The sequence below is a fragment of the Gorilla gorilla genome, chromosome 13 (genome assembly GCF_029281585.2).
Source record: "Gorilla gorilla gorilla isolate KB3781 chromosome 13, NHGRI_mGorGor1-v2.1_pri, whole genome shotgun sequence".
In the NCBI taxonomy this organism is placed as follows: domain Eukaryota; kingdom Metazoa; phylum Chordata; class Mammalia; order Primates; family Hominidae; genus Gorilla; species Gorilla gorilla.
Genome location: NC_073237.2, coordinates 123,175,845 through 123,190,326, shown reverse-complemented (window position 1 = coordinate 123,190,326; position 14,482 = coordinate 123,175,845). Strand labels below are relative to the sequence as shown.

Genomic DNA, 14,482 nt, shown 5'->3' with positions numbered 1-14,482 from the left:
GCACATTAACAGAATGAAGAGGAAAAAAACACATAAAACACGTATCATCTCAACTGATACAGAAAAAGCATCTGACAAAATTCAGCACCCTTTCACGACAAAAACACTCAAGAAGCTAGGCGTGGTGGCTCATGCCTGTAACCCTAGCACTTTGGGAGGCCGAGGTGGGCGAATTGCTAGGGCTCAGAAGTTTGAGACCAGTCTGGGCAGTATGGTAAAACCTTGTCTCTACACAACGGCCATGTGTGGTGGCTCTCATCTGCAATCCCAGCTACTTGGGAGGATCACTTGAGGCCAGAGTTTGAGTCCAGCCTGGACGACACAGCAAGACCTTGTTTCTAAATATATATATATATATTTTTTTTTAATTAGCCAGGAATAGTGGTGCACAGCTGTAGTCCCAGCTACTTGGGAGACTGAGGCAAGAGGATCATTTGAGCCCAAGAGTTTTAGGCTAAAGTGAGCTGTGATCCCACCACTGTAGTCCAGCCTGGGTGACAGAGGGAGATTCTGTCCAAAAAGGAAAAAAAAAGAAAAAGAAAAAGAAAAAAACTACAAAACACTGCTGAAATAAATTAAAGGCACAAATAAATAGAATCCCATGTTGTTTATGGATTGGAAGACATAATATTGTTAAGATAACAATACTACCCAAAGCAATACACAGATTCAAACCAAGCTCTATCAAAAATCCTTGCCCTTAACTTTGGTTGAATATGGCATTTCTCCATATTCTCTGACCTGCAACACGCTAAACTTCTACAGGTTTTTCTATTACAAACTCACAGGCAATTGTGACCTATACTGAGAGTATAGTTGTTGTTTCAGTTATTTAGGTGATGTCATAGAAGTAATTAATTAGCTCACTAAAAAACCTCATGGGGCCAGGCGCAGTGGCTCACGCCTGCAATCCCAGCACTTTGGGAGGCCGAGGCGGGTGGATCACGTGGTCAGGAGATCGAGACCATCCTGACTAACACAGTGAAACCCCATCTCTATTAAAAATACAAAATAATTAGCCGGGCGTGGTGGCAGGCGCCTGTAGTCCCAGCTGCTCGGGAGGCTGAGGCAGGAGAATGGTGTGAACCTGGGAGGCGGAGCTTGCAGGGAGCCGCGATCACGCCACTGCACTCCAGCCTGGGTGACAGAGCGAGACTCCATCTCAAAAAAAAAAACAAAAAAAAAAAAAACAAAAAAAACTTCATGGAACATTATATTCAAGGTATTATGGGGGACTTCAAAGATAATCAAGAAATGTCACAGTCCAGTCGGGCATGGTGGCTCATGCCTGTAATCCCAGCACTTTGGGAGGCTGAGGTGGGCAGATCACTGAGCCCAGGAATTCAAGACCAGCCTGGGCAACATAGCAAGACCCCATCTCTACAAATATACAAAAATTAGCCAGGCATGGTGGCATGCACCTGACATCCTAGCTACTCAGGAGGCTGAAGAGGGGAAATCTCTTGAGCAGGGGAGGTCGAGGCTGCAGTGAGCTGTGACCGCCACCACTGCACTCCAGCCTGGGTGACAGAGAAAGACTCTGTCTCAAAAAAAAAAAAAAAAAAAAAAAGATACAGTGGAAATGGGGCCAAGTTGAAGGGAAACACTGGCCTGAAACTCCACTTCCTATTCCAGGCAATTCTGACAGGATCAGTAACACTCTTTCACTTGGGAGTCCCAGAGCTAAAAGTCAAGGACAGACAGGTCCTGCAGACTGGCGAAACTCAGAGGTGGGTGGTATTAGGATACCAAAGGTTGCACATTGCCTTGGCAGAAGGAAAAAATATTAACATAAGGGGGTGGGACTCCGTAGCCCCAGGAAGGAGGTAAAGGCATAGCCATCATTTGCCAGTTGGGCCAAAGACAACAGAGGGTCCTAGTATCCCAATTTCACCAACTGCAAAGAAAGTACACAGAGCTCAAGCTCCCCTGAGAGTGCCTAAGGCCTACCCCTCCAGCCCCACTCAACTAATCCCAGATGTCAATGTGGTTCAGCCCTGCATCTAGCTTAAGAACTAAGAGCTGATTCTAATAATATTCGGGTATACAACAAGGGACCCAAAAGCAAATTTCAGACCTGAATAGAATGTTTCCCTCTCAAGAATTAAACAAAATAAAACCAACACAGGTCTGTGGATATATTCCAGAATATCAAAAAGAAAAAATAGCAAGAAATAGACAGAGTACATTTTAAACAATTTTTAAAATGTTTTTCACAAATTTCATGAAAACACAGTCTCTGAATAAAGTATAAGGAAGATGAGACAAAACAGTAGAATGATATGAAAAAAAGGCAGACTGAATTAACGATAAGGTATCAGGAAACTAATATAGAGCAGAAATTTACACAAGCAATAAGAAGCAGAATTACTACAGTAAAAAAATGGAATCGATAATGTGGAAGGCACTTTGGGGACCTTCTACTAAAATACAAGAAAGTGAAAACAGCGAGAGAGAAGATGATAAAGCAGGAGAACAGAGAAGAGAGATCAATGTACAGCCCGTTAATGTCCTTGAGAGAAAGAACCAGAGAACGTGAAATAATAAAAAATAAATTTAATTGAAGAATACTGCCCTGAATGGAAAACCTTGAGTATTCAGAAAAGCCTTACCTCAGTAGTGGGGACAAATTAATTCCAGACAAAATGCAGTTCTGGTCCTGCCAAACAAAGCTTAAAAACAAGCCTCAGAAGGATCAAACTGTTTCCAACTTCATTATGTTCCAGAATGAAACTTGAGAACATTTACATAATACAAAAATATCCAGCACCGAACAAGGTAAAACTCATATCTGACATCAAATTTAAAAATCACCAGGCATGCCAAGAACTAGGAAAATATAACCCAGGATACTGAGGTGGGGGTGGGAATCAATCAACAGAAACAGATCCAGAAATGACAGAAGATTTATACAACTGGTAAACAATTCTATATTCTATATTTTCAAGAAAGTAGAGGAAAGATTAAGCATGTTAGGTACAGACAGGGAAACTACTGAAAAAACAAAAAAAGAGAGAGAGAGACCCAAATAAAACATCTAGAAATTTAAAAAACAAACATACTTTGGGATGAGAATAACAACAGAATTGACACTGCAGAATATTAGTGAGCTTGAAAACATGGCAACAAAAACTTACCCAAAATAAAACATACAGAGGAAAAAAAAAGGCAAATAAAAAGGGAATAGAGTATCAGCGAGCTGTGAGACAACTTCCAGATACCTAATGTAGACATGATTGTTGTGGGGAAGGCAAAAAGTTTTATGTGATAAGCTATCAGACACATGAAAACTATATATATATATATATATATATACACACACATATATATAGTTTTATATATTGAAAACTACATATATATAGTTTTCAATATATAAAACTATATAGTTTTCAATATATAAAACTATATATAGTTTTCAATATATAAAACTATATATAGTTTTCAATATATAAAACTATATATATAGTTTTCAATATATAAAACTTATATATTGAAAACTATATATATATATAAACAATACACACACACACATTTATACATATGTGAAAACAACAGCCAAAACTTTTTCAAATTTGATGAAAACTATGAACTCACAGACCTAAGCAGCTCAACAAACTCCAAGCACAAGAAACATGAAAAAAACTACAGCAAGGCACATCATAATCAAATCACTTAAAATCAGTGGAGAAAATCTTAAAAGCAGCCAGACAAAAAAAAGGCCCCTTGTGTACAGAGAACCTCACAAGCAATGCAAGCCAGGAGACAGGAGACCATTTTAAAATACTGAAATGAAGGTGGGGGAGGGGCGGAAAGGCCTGTCAACTTAGAATTCTATACCCATGAAAATATCTTCAAAGTGAAGGCAAAATACTTTTTCTTTCTTTCTTTTTTTTTTTAGACAGAGTCTTGCTCTGTTGCCCAGGCTGGAGTGCAGTGGTGCAATCTCAGCTCACTACAAGCTCCGCCTCCTGGGTTCACACCATTCTCCTGCCTCAGCCTCCCAAGTAGCTGGGACTACGGGCATCCACCACCATGCCCGGCTATTTTTTTGTATTTTTAGTAGAGACAGTTTTCACTGTGTTAGCCAGGATGGTCTCAATCTCCTGACCTCGTGATCTGCCCACCTCGGCCTCCCAAAGTGTTGGGATTACAGGCGTAAGCCACCACGCCCGGCCCAAAATTCTTTTTCAGACATAGAAAAGTTGAAAGAACTTATCACCAAAAAGGTCAAAAGTTAAAAAAAAAAAAAAAAAGTCACATGAAAACAAAAGTCAAGCAACACAATACTAATATCAAAGTAAATTTCAATGTAAATTTACTTTGTAAATTTCATCTGTAAAAATCAGATAGGATGAAAGTTTATTGTTAACTGATGAAACCTATAATTCACAATGAAGTTTACTCTGTGAACTTTTATCTGTGAACTTTTATGTGTCAGAGTACAATGTTAGAAAATGCCTAGGCAACAGTAACAACCGTAATTGTAGCAGGAAATGTAAGTATCCCTCTTTAATTCTTAATAAATCAAGTAGGCAAAGGACAAGAATCTATAGGTTTAGACAGCTATCAATAAAGCTAATTTAATGCAATACCTATATACTCTACAAATAATACTCCTTTTCTAATGTCTGTAGGACATTTACAAAAATGATAATATACGTGGCTACAGAGAACATCAATAAATTCTCCAAAGCGGAAATGCACAGGGCACATTTGATTACATGTGACTATACAATGGATTACACAATGTGATAAAACTAGAAATGTAAAAAGTAGAGGCGGAGAAGAGGACAAGGCAATAGGGTAGGAGAAAATTCATAATTTTATACAAAACTCTGGTATCAAAATTGGCCAACAACAAAAAAAATCCTACAAGCCAATCTCATTTATTAACATAGAAAGAAAAATTATAAATCACATGGCATTCTGGTTTGTATACTTTAATCTCTTGCGGGTTTGGTACATCGTAAGTATGATATGTTGAAGACACTGAGTTATTGGTCCAATCACACTAACGGCAAGATCCTAGATTATGGTGAAATTACCATGAGAAAGCCATTTCATATCTCCCTCGGCTCTCTTCCACTCAAGACTAACCCTGGTGACACACACATCATTACTTGTGCTTCCTTCTATGAGTGACAATGAGTGATGGGAGATAAATCTAGAAAAAGCCGAATGAGACGTCTGCATTGGGGCAGCACTGAAAACTTCAAAGTGACGTGCTGTGAGGCATGGTTAAGGAAGGTTGATCTGCTGACGGACTAAAGCAGGAGAAAGTCTGAAGTAGAAGCTAATTATAGGATTTCAACAAGTGTAGTCTAGGTAGTAATAAAAGTTAACAGTGGGGCCAGGCACGGTGGCTCACGTCTTTTATCCCAGCATTTTGGGAGGCTGAGGCACGTGGATCACTCGAAGTCAGGAGTTCCAGACCAGCCTGGCCAACATGGTGAAACCCTGTCTCTACTAAAAATACAAAGTTAGCCGGGCATGGTGGCACACACCTGTTATCCCAGCTACTCGGGAGGCTGAGACAGCAGAACTGCTTGAACCTGGGAGGCGGAGGTTGCAGTGAGCCGACATCATGCCACTGCACTCCAGCCTGGGCAACAAGAGCAAAACTACATCTCAAAAAAAAAAAAAAAAAAAAGTAACAGTGGGTATGGAAAAGGGGTGGCATTGATGAGACTGACAGAACTGGTCAGCAGGAAGATACAGCAGTAGTACAAGGTACAAATGATACCATCAAGAAAGTGAACACACAACCCACAGAATGGGAGAAATTATTTGCAGATCATGTAACTAATGAGTGACTTGCATCCAGAATACCTCAAGAACTCTTACGACTCAATAATAAAAAGATAACCCAACTAAAAAACAGATAAAGGATCTGAAGAGACATTTCTCCAAAGAAGATATACAAATAACCTATAAGCATATGAAAACCACTCAACATCATTAGTAATTAGAAAAATGCAAATCAAAACTACAAAACATCCCTTTTCACTCACTAAAATGGCTGTGAAAAGTAAGACAGACAATAACAGGTGTCGGTGAGGATGTGTAGGGATTAGAACCCCCATACATTGCTGGTAGGCATGTAAAATGGTACAGCTACTGCAGAAAGCAGTGTGACAGCACCTCAGGAAGTTAAACATAGAGTTACCACGTAATCCAACAATTCTCCTAGGTACATACCCAAGAAAAATGAAAACATATAATGTCCACACTAAAACTCGTACATGAATGTTCATAACTGCATTATTCTTAAAAGCCAAAAAGTGAAAACCTTCATAAGCTCCATCAACTTATGACTGGATAAACAAACAGGATATATCCTTAGAATAGGATGTTTGGCAATAAAAAAGAACGAAATACTGATAGATGTGACAACACGGCTGGCACTTGAAAACGTTATGCTAAATGAAAGAGGTCGGACACAAAAGGCCATATCTTGTATGACTCCATTTATATGAAATGTCCAGAATAGACAAATCCATAGAGACAGAAAGTAGATTCGTGGCTATGGGTAGAAGAAATGGGGAGCAACTGCTAACTGGGTTTCTTTGAGGGGAGACAAAAGTTCTAAAATTAGATTGTGGTGATGGGTATACAAATCTGTGAATATACTAAAAAAAAACCTCTTTATTACTTATGAATTATGTCTCTGTAAAGCTGTTTAAAAAAGAGTAATGTGGCCGGGTGCGGTGGCTCACGCCTGTAATCCCAGCACTTCGGGAGGCCGAGGTGGGTGGATCACAAGGTCGGGAGTTCGAGACCAGCCTGACTAATATGGTGAAACCCCATCTCTACTAAAAACACAAAAATTAGCTGGGTGTGGTGGTGGGTGCCTGTAGTCCCAGCTACTCGGGAGGCTGAGGCAGAAGAATCACTTGAACCCAGGAGGTGGAGGTTGCAGTGAGTCGAGATTACCCCACTGCACTCCAGCCTGGGCGACAGAGTGAGACTCCATCCCAAAAAAATAGAAATAAATAAAATTAAGAGTAATGCAAGGAAAACTGATGTACCAATGCCGACTTTGAATTTCATGACTGAGTGACTAGGAATAGGAAATAACAGCAACTACTATTTATGACATACATATACAAATATATAAACTGCTTAATACAGACACTGTACAAAGTCTATGCAAAGCACTTTATACGTTCTGTCTCACTTAATCTTCACAGCAACCCACTCAATAGGTATTTTTTACTTCCATTGTACAGAATTGGAGATAGACAAAAAGGCTAAGCAACTTAAGGTCATATAACTGGTAAGCAGTAAAACTGAGATTTAAATCCAAAGTACTTGTTCAGGCCCACTATAGCTTAAGAGGTGGAAAGAAAAGGTGAATATAATTTTTTCTTCTTTTTTTTTTTTTTGAGATGGAGTCTCTGTCGCCCAGGCTGGAGGGCAGTGGTGCCACTTCAGCTCACTGCAACCTCCGCCTCCCAGGTTCAAGCGACTCTTCTGCCTCAGCCTCCTGAGTAGCTGAGACCACAGGTGCGTGACACTACGCCCAGCTAATTTTTGTGTTTTTAGTAGAGATGGGGTTTCACCATGTTGGCCAGGTTGGTCTCGAACTCCTGACCCTCATGTGATCTGCCCACCTTGGCCTCCCAAAGTGCTGGGATTACAGGCATGAGCCATCGTGCCTGGCTGTGAATATCACTATAGTTTCAGAGTATGGAAAGTAAACGTGAATATCATTTTCACAAATAATCTATATAGTTTTATTATATACAATGCATTCACAAACTTTAGCACGCTGACCATCCTTAGACTTAAGATGGCCCAAGCCAGGCATGGTGGCTCACTCCTGTAATCCCAGTACTTTGGGAGGCCGAGGCGGGCGGATTGCCAGTCAAAAGATGGAGACCATCCTGGCCAACATGGTGAAACCCCTTCTCTACTAAAAATACAAAAAAAAATTAGCTGTGCGTGGTGGCCCACGCCTGTAGTCCCAGCTACCTGGGAGGCTGAGGCAGGAGAATCACTTGAACCTGGGAGGCAGAGGTCGCAGTGAGCCAAGATCTCGCCACGCGCTCCAGCCTGTGTGACAGAGCGAGACCCCATCTCAAAAAAAAAAAAAGACGGCTGGGCACAGTGGCTCATGCCTGTAATCCCAGCACTTTGGGAGCACGAGGTGGTGGATCACCTGTGGTCAGGAGTTTGAGACTGGCCTGGCCAACAAGGCGAAACCCTGTCTCTACTAAAAATACAAAATTAGCTGGGCATGCTGACAGACGCCTGTAATCCCAGCTACTCGGGAGGCTGAGGAAGGAAAATCTCTTGAACCTGAGAGGCAGAGGTTGCAGTGAGCGGAGATTCTGCCACTGCACTCCAGCCTGGGCAACAAGAGTGAGACTCCATCTCAAAAACAAACAAACAAACAAACAAACGAACAAACAAACAAAAACCTTAATAAGATACCAGCAGTTAGTGGGCCGGGCGCGGTGGCGCACGTCTGTAATCCCAGCACTTTGGGAGGCTGAGGCCCGTGGATCACAAGGTCAGGAGTTCAAGACCAGTCTGGCCAAGATGGTGAAACCCCATCTCTACTAAAAATACAAAAAAATTAGCCGGGAGTGGTGGCCGGCACCTGTAATCCCAGCTACTCTGAAGGCTGAGGCAGAGAACTGCTTGAGCCTGGGAGGTGGAGCTTGCAGTGAGCTGAGATCCTGCCACTGCACTCCAGCCTGGGCGACAAAGCGAGACTCTGTCTCAAAAAAAAAAAAAAAAGATACCAGCAGTTTTATGCCACTTTGCACATGTATTTTATTTTTTTAATCCAATAGCAACAGTTCTAAAACAAACACACTGATGCCAGCCTGTTCCACTATGCTTCTTAAAAGCTATTTGGCTTTTTTTTAACGCAGATGAAGGGCAACATACTGAAGAAATCCTGAACTAGATGACCTTCAAGATTCCTTCCAACTTTGATGAGTTTAATAACAGCCACTATTTATTATTTGGCTGAGGAACTCTAAGTCAAATTTTATACGTGATTTAAACACCGATTAAACATCCTAAAAACACAGATGACAGCAATATAATAGGGAAGCAAACCCACCAGCTACTTATTGTGAAGTCCTTCAGAGATTTCTTTAATCAGAGCATATGGTAACTTGCATGCTTACTATAGAAAGCATATTTAAACATAGTAAATGTTGCTTCAGTAAATTTAAAGCCTGGCACAAATGTACAAAAACACCAATACCCTATGCCTACTCTTTACATTAGTGAAATGCTTTAGAGTTCACAAAGCACACTATGTAAACCTGCATTGTGCAACACTCCCGTATCATTGCATCCTTTTGAAATATGAGTAAACTGAAGCTCAAATTAAAAGACCTGCCGGTGGTTACACATCTCAGAAATGGCATGTCAGCATTCAAACAGCAGTATAACTCCAAATCTAACATTTTTCTAAGTTAAGAAAAAAAATTCACTTGGCAGAAAAATTTATCTGACATTAAATGTTCTATCAGTGCAAAGCATGGCATTGATGGGCCTTAGAAGGTGTAACATCTCTTCAGAAGAGAAGAAAGAATCTTCTGGTCTAGAGGAATTAAAAATCTTAACAAAATACATTATTATTTTTGCTAAAAGAGAAATGATTACAGTAAGTAACTTTAAAAATGGTATCGTGAGCAAGTTGATAGCTTACCTAATGCAAAGCTGTATTCCTGGGATAGAGTTCCTTATGCCATGGCCATCAAAAAGCAACATGAATAGAATGAGGAAGAAGAACCCATTTCAGTTTTGCTTCAAATTAAAATCACATTGACTTCTGGAAGGAAGAGTAACAGTGAAAATGTAAAAGAGATGCTATGTACACGTGTATTTGCTAATAAACACTAGAGATGTACATTAGCGGCAGAAAGAAAAGTAATCAAGACTGGCATTTTTGGTTATATTAAATTCCATTCTGCAACTTCGTAGCTCCTGCTTTTGTATTTTTTAAAAAAACAAACTTATTTTGTAATAATTTTAAATTTTCAAAAAAACTGAAAAGATAGTGCATAATTCCCATATACCTCTCATCCATTACTGTGGCATATTCATTAAAACTAGACAACATGGTCAACGACTATGTAATTTTGCAGAATTAACATATCCTTTGGAACAGTGCTATTGGTCTCCTGACCATTGTCAATCAGTATTCTTCCATGTTTTTCCTAATTAGAACACTTTGGCCAAATCACTTAGTAAAAACTATTTTAAGATGTTTTTTAAAAAAACAAGCCACCTGCTTTATGAAGTTTGATTCATGACTCCCTTCAATTTTAAGCCACGGCTGAATGTTTTCCTTAAAAACTTCTAGGACAAACATTCTATTACAGCAAACTCTCTGAGATTCAAAAGAGAAGGTAACGTTCTAGAAACTAACCCCCCATTTATCGATCATCCTTCCATCGAATTTCAATAAAGCCAAGGAAATGTTTTTAACTGTACCCTCATGTGCATTAGAATTCAGGATAAGAAGCTGAAATCAAGAAAGCAGAAGGCAGAAACAGTACTCATTTCAAGAAATTAACAACATATCGACAAATTTTAAAAAATATTTTTTCCTCAATATGTTACAAATAAGACAAAAGCCCCTATTCTAACTGCAAATATAAATAGAGTGAAAAGGAAAACTTCAGGCCCAGCGCAGTGGCTCACACTTGTTAATCCCAGCACTTTGGGAGGCCAAGGCAGGTGGATCATTTGAAGTCAGGAGTTTGAGACCAGTCTGGCCAACATGGTGAAACTCTGTCTCTACTAAAAATACAAAAATTAGCTGTGTGTGGTGGCAGGCGCCTGTAATCCCAGCTACTCGGGAGGTTGAAGCAAGAGAATCGCTTGAACCCAGGAGGCGGAGGTTGCAGTGAGCCGAGATTGCACCACTGCACTCTAGCCTGGGTGACAGGGCGAGACTCCATCTCAAAAAAACAAAACAAAACAAAAACAAAAAAAAGAAAAAAAAAAGTTCATGAAAATGATACTCTTCAATTAATTTTCAGACATGCATTTTTTCACATTTTAAAATTCCTGAAATCAGAATGTGATCACCAGGTGGCAGTTTTAATAGCTGTAACTGCCTGAGACAATGATAGAGAACTGCTGAGGTCCTCATCAATGTTCTTGATGACACAAAGGATGACACTCTAGAAAAAATAGGGACACACTCTGAATTGAAAAGTGCACAGAAGAGTAGAACTTGGAATGTTAAGTTTAATGAACACTTTAACCAATGTGTTCTTATTTTTCCTTTGTATATATGCATTAGAATAGGCATTGATACCATGTTTCAGTGTCTAAGTCTAAAAGTGTTTTCAATAATAAAAAGTCTAAACGATAGGAGCGTATTAAGCCATAGTTTAATTAGCAGGGTTTCTCTCCCTTCCTTGGTGGTACATGAAATAACAGCATCTAGGATTCAATTAAATAAAGTAGTAATTCAGTTGCGATATCTTATTAGAAAGCTTGATAAACTACCTTAAAGGCAAATAGACAGCTTAAATAAGAGATTTTAAAAAACAAAAAAACCACAAAGGCATCCCCCATAACAAAATTCAAGAAATAACACATAATTTTGCATTATAATAAAAGGGCTATTTTTCAACCTTATGAGTTTTCTTCCTGTGAAAAGCATAATTATCAAGTATCCTACTTATGAGCAGATTCTTGCACTGATTCCAAGAAAGGCAGAGGGAGGAGAGCCAGGGCAGAACGTAAGTAGAAAGCCTGAGAAAGATTTTAACCAAATTCATTTAACTAAACTTTTCGAAGAACCTCAGCTGTATCCACTGCTGTAAAGAGCGTAGGAATCAATAAACCCAGGTTCAACTGTGTTCCTAACAACTACAGAATGAATTTTGAAAAATTACATGTAAAAGGAGCTTATTGGTTTCAGGAGTCTCCAATGAATACTGTTTTTGTTTTTTGTATTGTATAAAACATACATAAAACTTTAAGACTTAACAATTTTAAGTATTTTTAAGAGTCCAATTCAGTGAAGTACATTCACAATGTTGTGCAATCATCACAACCCACTTCCAGATCTTATTCATCATCCCCCAAAACCCTGTTCTGTAACATTAAGCAATAACTCCTCTCCCCGGCCCCTGGTAAACTATTCTACTTTCCGTCTTTTAATTGGTTTATTCTAGGTACTTCATTTAAGTGCTCTCAAACAACATTTGTCCTTTTGTGTGTGGTTTATTTCTCCCGTGGTGCTTTTGTAAAGCAAATAATAAATTCCCAATTATTAGGTTTCTTATAATTTAACTGAAAATGCTGACACAATCTCTGAACTAAGCATGCAGTTATCCCAGAAACCCTGCTACTGTTCCAGTAGCCCCATAGACCTCAGTCTGATCCTTTCTTAGCCTGTAGACAGGCCTGTTAAACAGCTGTAACTCAAAGAGCAGGCTCCAGAGATCCCTGGAGACCATCCTGTGGTGAGTGGATAGAGCAAAGGGATTTGGGAAGCTGTGCAGGCCTGAGAAACCACAGGCGAGAAAAAGAGAGGACTCATCAAGCTGCTCTGGCCCTAAAATGGGCCTCCTGTCTCCCTGACAGGCTCTCCTGCACTCTGACACTTATGTTGGGCGACACCTGTCAGAGTTGAGGCCAAACTGCGGTCGAGTCACTGAGAGTGTCACCAGTGCAGGGAGCTTCACGGGGTCATGAGTCACCTTCCATGGCTCAGAGGTCTGGGCAGCCCTGCCCCACCCAGACAAACTCAGGAAAGAGAGACAAGAGGCAAAAACAAAGTTGGCAGAAAGAGAGACACATGGCCAAAAAGCCAGACTGACAGGCCCTGAATTAGAGTAAGGGCTGAGTGGCAGAGACAGGGTGAACAGACACAAAAGCAAGGTGGAGACAGATATAAAACAGGATCCAGATACCCCGACAAAGACAAAGTGGAGAGAAATATCAGGTTGACAAGGACCTAGCTGAAAGACAAAAAGGGCAGGTTACAACAGGTGACAGAGACAGCAACAGGGGTTGCTGAATGTTTTACTTAAACAGAAGATCAGCGAAGTCCAGGCGCAGTCTTTTCTCCCAGCTCGGCTCGTCAGGCCTCAGGCATTGGTGGCTCGAACCCGAGGCCGTCAAGCCGCGCCCACCCTACGCCCCGAAAGGCCAGCGGACGGACGGGGGCGGGATCTCTAAGCGCTGTGGCCGGCGGAGCTCCGCCGCCGCGAGGGTGACCTTGGGCGAGAAGCTGCCCCAAAGGCCTTGGTATCGCGGTCTGCGCGCCGTGTGGGCAGAAGACTGCGGGATTCGGAGCTGGAGCGCCGGGACCCCAACCTCCCGCGCGGGGCTTTGGTATGCCGGTCCACGGAATGGGCCTGGCGGGGCCAGCGGCGCGAGCGTCGGGGCCTGCAGAGGAGCCCTTAACTCCCCCACCGACTTCTCCTCCCCTACCCTTGCCGCCCGTGGTCCTGGCCACGCAGTACCTGCCAAGGGCTCAGCGCTCACATCCCCCGCCCAAGATATCCTCTCTGCCGTCGGCGCAGGCCCGTTCTAGCCTCCGCTGCCGCAACAGATTCAGCCTGTGCCTTCAGCCCCCGGAAACGCTTCCCGGTCCCGCCCCCCGAAACTGACAGTGCTTCCGGGGGTGCGTCATTGAGAAAGCGTAGTGCGCATGCGGGACTTACAGTCTGAGCTGGGCGTCAGGAGAGAGCGCGGAGGTAGCGGGCGCCTGCGCAGTACAGTCTGGAGCGGGTCAATTTTAGGGACTGACTACGCTGTTGAGAATAGGGGAGCAGATACCGAGTTCTAAACCTTCTTGAAACCTTGGCATAGGCCAGGCGCGGTAGCCCACGTCTGTAATCCCTGCACTTTGGGAGGCCGAGAGGGGATGATCGCTTGAGGCTAGTTCGAGACCATCCTGGCCAACATGGTGAAACCCTGTCTCTACAAAACATACAAAAATTAGCTGAGCGTGGTTGCGCGCGCCTGTAATCCCAGCTACTTGGGAAGCTGAGACAGGAGAATTGCCTGAACCCGTGAGGCAGAGGTTGCAGTGACCCGAGATCACGCCGCTGCACTCCAGCCTGAGCACAGAGCAAGACTCAAACAACAACAACAAAACAAACAAAAACACCTTGACCTTCTCCGTCTCTTCTCTAAACAAACGAACGAAAACCTTGACCTCAGTATGCCTGGCGGAGATTATCTCCAAATCCGTTTCTGCCTTCACAGCACCCATCCCGCTTTTTGGCATGTAGTAGATGCTCAGTAAATGGTCAATGAAAGGACCAGTGCCTTTCCATGGGCTGCATTGTGCTGGGCACTGGGGTCACACAGATGGTGGGACAGAAACGATCTCTCTAGCCTCCAATTCTCCCACTCCCTCCCAAAACCCTCCATACCTCTTCTCGCCCCTTTCTTCCCCACTGCCCCACCATGTTAGTGTAGAAGAGAGATAGGTCTTTAGCAGTGGGACTCTTACCTTTGGACCCGTTTACAGACCAAGTGC

At 41.9% G+C, this 14,482-nt stretch overlaps 1 protein-coding gene across 2 annotated transcripts in view; it reads right to left on the bottom strand.

Annotated features, from left to right (window-relative positions):
• The window catches only part of ZBTB43 (zinc finger and BTB domain containing 43), a 33,548-nt gene extending 19,862 nt beyond the window's left edge, over positions 1-13,686 (bottom strand). The window contains exons 1-2 of one of the 2 annotated variants that reach the window (XM_004048618.5): positions 13,458-13,649; positions 9,674-9,796 (exon numbers count right to left, since the gene is read on the bottom strand). The gene's annotated coding sequence lies outside the window, so the exon portion shown is untranslated. Of the gene's footprint in view, positions 1-9,673; positions 9,797-13,457 lie in introns of both variants that reach the window. The other variant, XM_019034174.4, reaches the window with a different exon arrangement.
• Between the last annotated feature and the right edge of the window lie 796 nt (positions 13,687-14,482).